This window comes from Bos javanicus, chromosome 14 (genome assembly GCF_032452875.1).
Source record: "Bos javanicus breed banteng chromosome 14, ARS-OSU_banteng_1.0, whole genome shotgun sequence".
In the NCBI taxonomy this organism is placed as follows: Eukaryota; Metazoa; Chordata; class Mammalia; order Artiodactyla; family Bovidae; genus Bos; species Bos javanicus.
In genome coordinates, this window is record NC_083881.1 from 76,535,825 (window position 1) to 76,545,321 (window position 9,497).

General features: G+C 41.9%; 1 long non-coding RNA gene across 1 annotated transcript; it reads left to right on the forward strand.

The window, feature by feature from the left end:
• Nucleotides 1-1,065: 1,065 nt before the first annotated feature.
• LOC133260758 (uncharacterized) lies at nt 1,066-9,263 on the forward strand. Its single transcript, XR_009740952.1, has 2 exons — nt 1,066-1,118; nt 3,483-9,263. It is a non-coding gene; the product is annotated as an uncharacterized LOC133260758 (long non-coding RNA).
• The last annotated feature ends 234 nt before the right edge of the window (nt 9,264-9,497 follow it).

Below are 9,497 nucleotides of genomic sequence, written 5' to 3' on the forward strand. Positions count from 1 at the left end.
GGTTTTTCATGTTAAACTGTTCATCTATTTTAGTTCTGATCCCAATGATCACATCTCCATGTTATCTACCTATAATATTTTCTCTGTGGGATAGGTTTTATTTAATTTTAGTATTCTTTGTATTTCATTTTATTTTGATGAAGATCACGGATTTGTAGTTTTTATCAAAGGCTTTTTCACCTAATGCAGCTGACGAAGAGCTGCCTGAGCAGGAAGCTATGAGAAACAGCTTTGCGAGGATGCTTCGAATTCCAAATAAAAATTAAATGTCTGCTCAATCAAAAATAGTGAAAATACTATAACACATTTAATTCCAAAGTGAACTACTAGGGAAATGTGCCTAAATTCAAACCTAGTCTGTTGTAGGCTCACATTGTCTTATTAATACATAATGTGTATCTCTTTAAAATTAATCTGCATGATTGCTTCATTAAATAAAAGAGTTGCTTATATTCTTTTTCCCTGTACTTTCTCTATGGAATTTGTAAGTTATGCTCAATTAAAGGGAATAATTGGAAAAAATAAAAGATTCTTTTCAGTTTTCTCTGAGTATTTTCTCCGATGATAGTTTGAAGGTGTGAGTAATGCCATTTGCACAATCAACAGTTTCTTCCTAATGTTTTATTCCTGGGGGGATGGGGGAGACTGATATATTGGGATCATTATCTTTTTTTTCCTATGTGTATTCAAAAAAAGTCTCAAATGTCTTAGAGAATATTATTGTGTGCATATTCAATTCAAAATAAGATTCATATCAATTTTATGCTCAAATACCATAGTTACATGGCAAAATTTGATTCTTGTGACATAAAGTTTGTTGCTGTTATTCTCATTTTTGCAGGTTCAGTCTTACAGCTTCAAATTCATATTATCAGCAGCTATTTAAATTACAAATGAGAATAATCATAGCACAGGATTATCATCTCTTTAATTCTAGATATCAAATTTCTGTTAATTGCTTTGGAAGCCACATCGACCAATAAGGTCATGTGAAACATTGCTTCATAAGTAGGACATGTTAATCTTTTACATGAAATTGCTAAGCCTCATTTTCTCTACCTGGCACTTGACGACAACTATCCTTAGATGAACCTGGGGAGGACACTAAAGGAGCATAGGTAAATGAAGTAGTAGGAAAATATTTTGATTATTATAAATATATATTTTTTTCTTTAATGCTCTGCAAATTTTTATAGCTATTTAGTAATTGAATGTTTATTTTCAATGATGTGCTGAGGTTGCTTTGTATTTGTCCGCAAGAGCTGACTGGAACATCTTCTCAACTCCAAATTTAGTGACATCAGGTTGTTGGCTTGAAATCAGCCATAGTGAGAGTATTTATGGAGAAGGCAATGGCACCCCACTCCAGTACTCTTGCCTGGAGAACCCCATGGATGGAGGAGCCTGGTGGGCTGCAGTCTATGGGGTCACTGAGAGTCGGACACGACTGAGCGACTTCACTTTCACTTTTCACTTCCCTGCATTGGAGAAGGAAATGGCAACCCACTCCAGTGTTCTTGCCTGGAGAATCCCAGGGACGGTGGAGCCTGGTGGGCTGCTGTCTATGGGGTCACACAGAGTCAGACACGACTGAAGTAACTTAGCAGCAGCAGTGAGTATTTATATGATGGGGAGTAGCAAATAAGACAAACCAGGGCCATTTTTTTAAAACCTGGAGAGCTTGTTGTTAAATATTTACTGGCATTCCACTGCTAGTATTGTTAGAATTGTTAATTTCCTGCTGTTGATAATTGTACTAAACTACGTAAAAGATTATCTTTGTTTTTAGTAAACAAATCCTGAAATAGTTAAGGGCAAAGAGGTTTTATGTCTGCAACTTACTCAGGAAATTTATATGGTTATATACACATAATCTCCACACATAGAGAGATGAGAGAGAGAGAATGGTAAAGCAAATATGGTAAAATATTAACATTTGCAGAATTCGGATGATGGTTATAAGGAATTCTTTGTGTTATTTTTGTAACTTTTTTGTAAGTCTGAAATGATATAAAATAAAAAGCTAAAAGAAGTGTCCTTGAGGCTGAGATAAAGTGCTACAAGAAAAGGAGAATGCAAAAGAACAAGTGAATAGCAAGAGCACTTTCTTGAAAGGTTGTGCAAGGCAGTGGACACGAACATAGCCTGCAGTGTGGGGAAGGGCGTGGGTGGGAAGTGGGGGTCTGCAGGGTCGGGGTTGCCTTGGTTCAAAGGACAAAGATCAGCTCTGCTATTTCTTTTCTGTGGACTTGCCCACTAACCCTCTATGTGCTTGTTTCACCTGTAAAATGGGGTAATAATATCTATGAGAAGCAGTTGTTGCAGTGATTAAATGAGTTAATGCATGAAGCATCTCCGTTAGGGCCTGGCCCTTGGTAAGCAATTGCTATTGTTTCTGTAGTGGCTTTGCGTTTTTAAAACAGGGCATCAAAGCTTCCAAGACCAGGTGCTTAGGAGAGAAAAATGCTCAATAAATTTCAAAATCTTGATAAGTATCACGAACCAAAGCTGTAGGCTTAAAGAGTATGCCACAACATTATGGAGTCTGAGACTGTAGGATACATATACAAGAGCAGTTTTAAGTCACAGGGCAAGGGAATTAGAAAACAAGAACCAAAACGGAAGCTCAAAATCCAAAAATAAACCCCTGATATGAGAAAGATATATGGGGAGGATTTAGAAAGAAGAGTCAGAGAGCTCAGATACAATGTGGAGTTTTATTCCCTGCCTGCCCATTCTCTGCTTCCCTGGATGAAATCTTTTTGAATGTCAGTGATGATGCTAATATTTATTGAACAATAACAATAGGCCAGAGTGTCCTAAGTGCTTGACCTGGGTTATCTTTTATAATTCTCCCTACACCTCACTTCCTTGGTGACTCAGACAGTAAAGAATCTGCCTGCAATGCAAGAGACCTGGGTTCGCTCCCTGGGTTGGGATGATCCCCTCGAGGAGGAAATGGTAACCCATTCCAGTACTTTTGCCTGGAGAATCCCCATGGACAGAGGAGCCTGGTAGGCCACGGTCCACGGAGTCGCCAAGAGTCACACACGACTGAGAGACTAAGCACGGCACGACACCTCACTGTAGGTGGCATTATTAGCTCTGTTTTATAATGAGGACTTGGATGCAGAAATATTAATATTAAGTAAATTTCCCAGGTCACACACTTAAAAAGTGTTGGAAGAGAATTAGAAGCCAGACAATAAACTCCCAAGCCTGCACCGTCTCTGGTGAGTTTGGGGCTCAGAAAGAATGACTAGCGCCTTGTACCCCATGCAGAATTCTGGGAGAAGAGGAACCTGGCAGAAGATGCGTGTAGAGTCGGCCTCCAGGATGGCCTACCGTGACCTCCTCTTCCTGGTGTTGGCACTCTCGTGTAGAACTGCTCCGCCGTGTCACTGCGCCCAGTCGAATGGTATGCGATTCGCTAGGCTAGATCACGAAAGACAACGTGGCTTCTTTTTTGTTCTCTCTCTCAGATCATTGGCCTTGGGAAAAGCTAGCTGCCATGTCCTGGGGTGTCTTCAGAATCTCTCCCGAGACGCCCAGATGGTGAGGAACTGGGCCCTCAACAACATGAGTGACTTTGGAAGCACACCTCCTCCAGCCCCAGCTGAGCCTTCCGATGACTGCAGCCCTGCTGACGGTATTACCGAACAAAGGTTTGTGCACCCGATGCACAGTGGGGCCAGAAAAACTGAGACACTGGAGTCTGGACCAGGGAAAGGCTTATTGCAGCACCAAGCAAGGAAAACAGGCATCCTGAACTCCCTGATGGTTTGGGGGGAGAAGGTTTTACAGGCAAAATTTGGACTCAGAGTTGCAGGGTATGTGACTTTCTTCTGATTGGTTGATGGTGGGTGGATAGGGCTGTACTCCTGGCATCTTGGGCTCAGCCTGAAGTTGCCATCTTCTGTCTGGGGAGGGGCCTTCGTTCTGCCGAAGATACTGTTACCTAAATTCATTGAGGAGGAATCAGGATCCTGACCCAAGGCTAGTTGGGGTATAGTTGATTTACAATGCTGTGTTAATTTCAGCTGTGCAGCAGAGTGATTCAGTTATACATACATATACATTCTTTTTTTAAATATTCTTTTCCATTATGGTTTATCATAGGATATTGAGTATAGTTTTCTGTGCTATACAATAGAATCTTGTTTATCCAGTTTATATATGAAACCTTACATCTTTTAACCCCAACTTCCCACTGCATCCATCTCCTACCCCCATTCCCCTTGGCAACCACCAGTCTGTACCCTACATCCATGAATCTGTTTCTGTTTCATAGATAGGTTCATTTTTGTTGCATTTTAAATTTCACACATGAGTGATATCATATGGTATTTATCTTTATCTTTCTGATTTACTTCACTTAGTATGATAATCTCTAGGTTCATTCATGTTGCTTGAAATGACAACATCTCACTCTTTTTTATGGCTGAGTAGTATTCCACTGTATATATGTATCTCATCTTCTTTATCCATTCATCTGTCTATGGACATTTAGGTTGCTTCCATGTCCAAGGTTGCACTATTATATCTTCACCTTATTTCTGGGTTCATTCCCTTCCATCCCTGATTAAAGACCGAATCTGCTCTTTGGAACTCAGGGAAGACCAAGGAGGTTGAAGTCTGTTTCTTACAAACAAGAAATGAAGGACACAGAAGGGATTTGTGCCTGGGAGACCCACAGGGTCCTGCTTGGTTTCAACATCTTGACTTCAGCTTCAGGAGAGACCCCAGGTAACAACCACCCACCACCCATAGGTTGCTCCTGAATTTCTGACCAACGGAAACTGAGACAATACATGTTTTTTGTTTTAAACCACTAAGTGTTGGGATAATATGTTATGCAGCAAAGGGTGACTGATACAGTCTAGCACCAAAAAAAAAAAAAAAATGCTTTGAGAGAAACAGTGGTATAGCAGATTTGTGCAAAGAGAGCATGAGGTGATCTATCTTTCCCCCAACAAATATTTTTGGTTAAGAATTAAGATCTGAGAGGGGAGCCCAGGACTAGGGTGACAGAACCCTATGCTAGGGTCTGCAGAGTGGGCCGCCCACGTCAAGGCAACCAGACTCCAGGTTACGTCAGCTGAGGCCACACATGAGGCGTGGTGGAGACAGAGACGGATGCCCAAGATCAAGTAGCTCAAGCTTCACTCAGCGCAGTCTTACCTGAGACGCGCCAGCACACCGCTCCACTCCCACAAGCCCAGGATGACTCTCTCAGGAACTTCCAGCATTTCAGGAACTTTACTGCTGGGGAAAGGGCATAAAGGTGACGAGAAAGATGGGACAGTCTTGAGAGGCTAAATTTTAAACTGAAGATGACTAAGTTTTACCTTGAATTAATTTTCTACCACAAATTAGCATTTGAGAATAAAATTAATTTCAACTACAGAGAAATAAGGTATTTATAGACTTTTGCACAGTCAATATTTGTTGTTACAAATCTCCACACCCACTGTTTCACGAATGGTAGGGATTCTTGATCCCAGAGCAAGATAGAAGAAATAGATCAGTAGTGTCACAGAAGGGCAGTGCGGATTTCCTTTGTTCAGACATGTAACTGCATTACTTTCGGTGATGAGTTCAGTTCAGTCGCTCAGTCGTGTCTGACTCTTTGTGACCCCATGGACTGCAGCACGCCAGGCCTCCCTGTCCATCATCAACTCCCAGAGTTTGCTCAAACTCATGCCCATCGAGTTGGTGATGCCATCCAACCATCTCATCCTCTGTCGTCCCCTTCTCCTCCCACCTTCAATCTTTCCCAGCATCAGAATCTTTTCCAATGAGTCAGCTCTTCTCATCAGGTGGCCAAAGTACTGGAGTTTCAGCTTCAGCATCAGTCCTTCCAATGAATATTCAGGACTGATTTCCTTTAGGATGGACTGGTTGGGTCTCCTTGCTTGGTGATGAGAAATAAGTCTTTATGGAGAATAAGCTCTCTTGCTGTGCACTACTGTTGGCTAATACTCCTGATATACTCACAATGTTCCATGGAGTTGTTCTCACCATTTTACGAATATTAAACTTATTCTGTTCTCACAGAAAATCTATGGGGTGCTTATTAGTATCAGCCCCATTTGAAAAATGGGGAAACTAAGGTAAGGAAGCTTAGCAAACAACCAAAGGTCATACATGGCCAGTCTGGTTCTGGGGTGGATAATTTAATCAGTGTTCTCATGCTCGTCAGAACGAACCTTATACTCCAAACACTTTATTTCTGGTTTTGTTGTTGTTGTTTATCACTAAGTTCGGTCCAACTCTTTGCTATCCCAAGGACTGTAGCCCACCAGCCTCCTCAGTCCATGGGATTTCCCAGGCATGAAAACTGGAGTGGATGATCATTTCCTTCTCCAGGGGAACTTCCTGACCCAGGGATCGAACCTGCATCTGCTCCATTGGCAGGGGGGTTCTTTACCACTGAGCCACCTGAGAAGGCCCTAATTTCTAGTACATCAGGTTTATCCTAAGAGCTGTAACTAAGTTGGAAAAGTGTATGATTTAGATCCAAATTTACTGTGGAATTTCCTGACGATACTAGACAAAGAGTTTATTGGCTGATTTCTAAAATGGGGCTAATTGTAGTCATCTGCATGCACAGGTGTTTATGGAGATTATTCCGCTAGTATTTAGATTTCACTTTGAAGTGAATAACTTTAGGTGTCCTGGCTATGGGGTGGAGAGCTCTATGAATCTTTAAGGACTGGCTTGTAAACATGTAATCAGAGGATCTGGTGTTGCCTGAGAATCCAGAGCAGGTTTTAAATAGCTCACAGAGCACTAGGCTGGTCTTTCCAAGTCCAAGTTATCAAAAATAGTTTCCCAGTTTGTGCGTGTGACCTTTCCTGGCTGCAGACACTGAGCCATAAAGGCTATTTTGCCTTTGCCTGTCACCAGAAGCAAAAGCAAACTGCTGACTTTTTCAAATATGAATGACAGAGATCTAAATAATCTCAAATGTCGTGCTAGCACACAGCCCTGCGAGGCCCTTGGGTTTCCCTGAGTTCAGTGGAACTACTCTTTCCGTCGGATTCCTCCAAGATAGGGAATGGGCCTCAGTGGCCACGTCCTGACTTCATCAGCACATTCAACCAGAAACAAGACAGCCACAGACGCCCAGGGATCCTTCTATAGACAACTGGAGAATTTCTGATGTTGTCGATTAACTTGTTTCACTTGACTTATCTAAAATTTACTTGTCTAATACAGTCTGGTGGCTTTGCTCACTTCATTAGACCTGGAAGATAGGTTCCATCCAACATTTACAAATTCATTTTATGAACTCTTCATTTGAGAACTGTTCTAACACTCTAGTACTCTTGCCTGGAAAACCCCATGGATGGAGGAGCCTGGAAGGCTGCAGTCCTTGGGGTCGCTGAGGGTTGGACATGACTGAGCAACTTCACTTTCACTTTTCACTTTCATGCATTGGAGAAGGAAATGGCAACCCACTCCAGTGTTCTTGCCTGGAGAATCCCAGGGACAGCGGAGCCTGGTGGGCTGCCGTCTATGGGGTTGCACAGAGTCGGACACAACTGAAATGACTTAGCAGCAGCAGCAGCAGCAGCTAACACCTATATGTGAAGTTAGCAGGGAATAAGAAAAATGATTGCTATGCTGAGATATTTTCTAGATGGTAGTCATATGGAACTATTGTGAAACATGAAAAATTAAAAAAAAAAATCCTAGAAGATAAACATTTAAAGTACTCGATGAGTGGAATTTTGGCATTATTATACATTTTTTAAAAATCTGCTACTTTGGTCCAGAAAAAGATAGAAGTTTCAGTGTTCTTTTCTGTAAAGAGACTTCTAAAGTGCCATCAGGTAGAACTTATATTCTCGTGAAATACTAGGTCATAATCTTTTAATATTGTTTTTTAAAAATTTACTTTTATTGAAGTATAGTTGATTTACAAGGTTGTGTTAGTTTTAGGGGTACAGCAGAGTGATTGGGATATTTTTCCCATATAGGTTGGTACAAAATATTGAGTATAATTCTTTGTGTTATACAGTGAGTCACTGCCATTTATTTTACATGTAGTAATATGTATATGTTACTTTTTAATATGCTCCTTCCAGTTTTCCAATGAATATTTATTATTAGGCAAGCCACGATTCAGGATCCTGGGGTGGGATCACCATGTACCCAGGTGCCCCTTTGCTGCCCTGGGAGAAGGATGGGGGGCAGAGGAGGGGCTGGAGCCACTGTGGGTCTTCCCAGGACGGGGCGTCTCGGGCTGAGAGTCAAGCTGTGGGGCCGGAGGGCTCGCACACACAGAGCCCTTCTCGCCCTGTGGTGGCACTCCCACTAGCTGTCACTGCCTTCTGACAGTAATGCAGGTCCAGGGAGCTCTGTTCACAGTTCCAGGTCTGCTTCTTGCTGGGTAAGGTGCCATCAAAGCATCAGTCTGGTAGTTCTTGATTTGGGTCTTGCCATCTTCAGCAATAGTGCTGACTCCCAGAGACACCCCCAAAGCAGCGGGAAGCTGTGTCTGACACTGTGGTTAATCACCTAAGGGCTGGACTCTGCTTGTGGTTCCGTGGTTGAGAGTTTGCCTGCCAATCCAGGAGACATGAGTTCAATTGCCTCATCTGGGAAGATTCCACATGTGATGGGGCAGCTGAGCCCATGTGCTGCAGCTGCTGGAGCCCACCTGCCCTGGAGCCTGTGCTCCACAAGGAACCGCACCCCCCCACCGCCATGAGAGGCTCATGTATCGCAAGCGGACAGTAGCCCCCTGCTCTCTGCAACTAGAGAACGCCCGTGCACAGCAAAGAAGACCACAAATAAAATAAAAAATTTTAAAAAGGACTGGGTTTAATTTTCTGGGTGAGTTAGTTGAGATTTAACACTGTTTACTTTTCTGCTTCATGATTATAAGTCAATATTTATTCAGAGAATGGAATAAATAGCATTTTATTTTCCTTATTTATAAAATGAATAGATATTTCTTGAAATGTGCATTCTCTTTTTAATGTGGGCAACTCACTAGGCCTGCTGTGTTTTTTCACATTCAGGTGCTTTTATTTTTTGTTTAAATCTGCTTATTTTTAATTAGAGGATAATTGCTTTAGAATATTGTGTTGGTTTCTGCAATATATCAACATGCGTCAGTTTTAGGTATACATTAGGCTTGCTGTTGTTTTTTTTTTAATTGACTGATTCTTGAATCATGCAAGAAAAAAATTTAAACTACACTTTCAGGGCACTCATCATGTACTTTAATAAACTTCTGCTGTCAAAACTTTCCCTGTACCTGAATACTGCTTACCATGGGTCCATTTCAGGTTTATGGAACACTTGCATTTCACAACCACCACTGCTTCTGCCTCTGTTTTTCAGTTTTCACTTCTTAACTGAGGAATCATACTGGTCTAGCTCATCTTTCTGATCAGGTCTTAAGAGAGCACCAGGTCTTAAGAGAGTACCACAAGCCCTGAACCTTGAGTGTGCTGCGTGCCTTTGGGCCAGCTGCCTTCCCC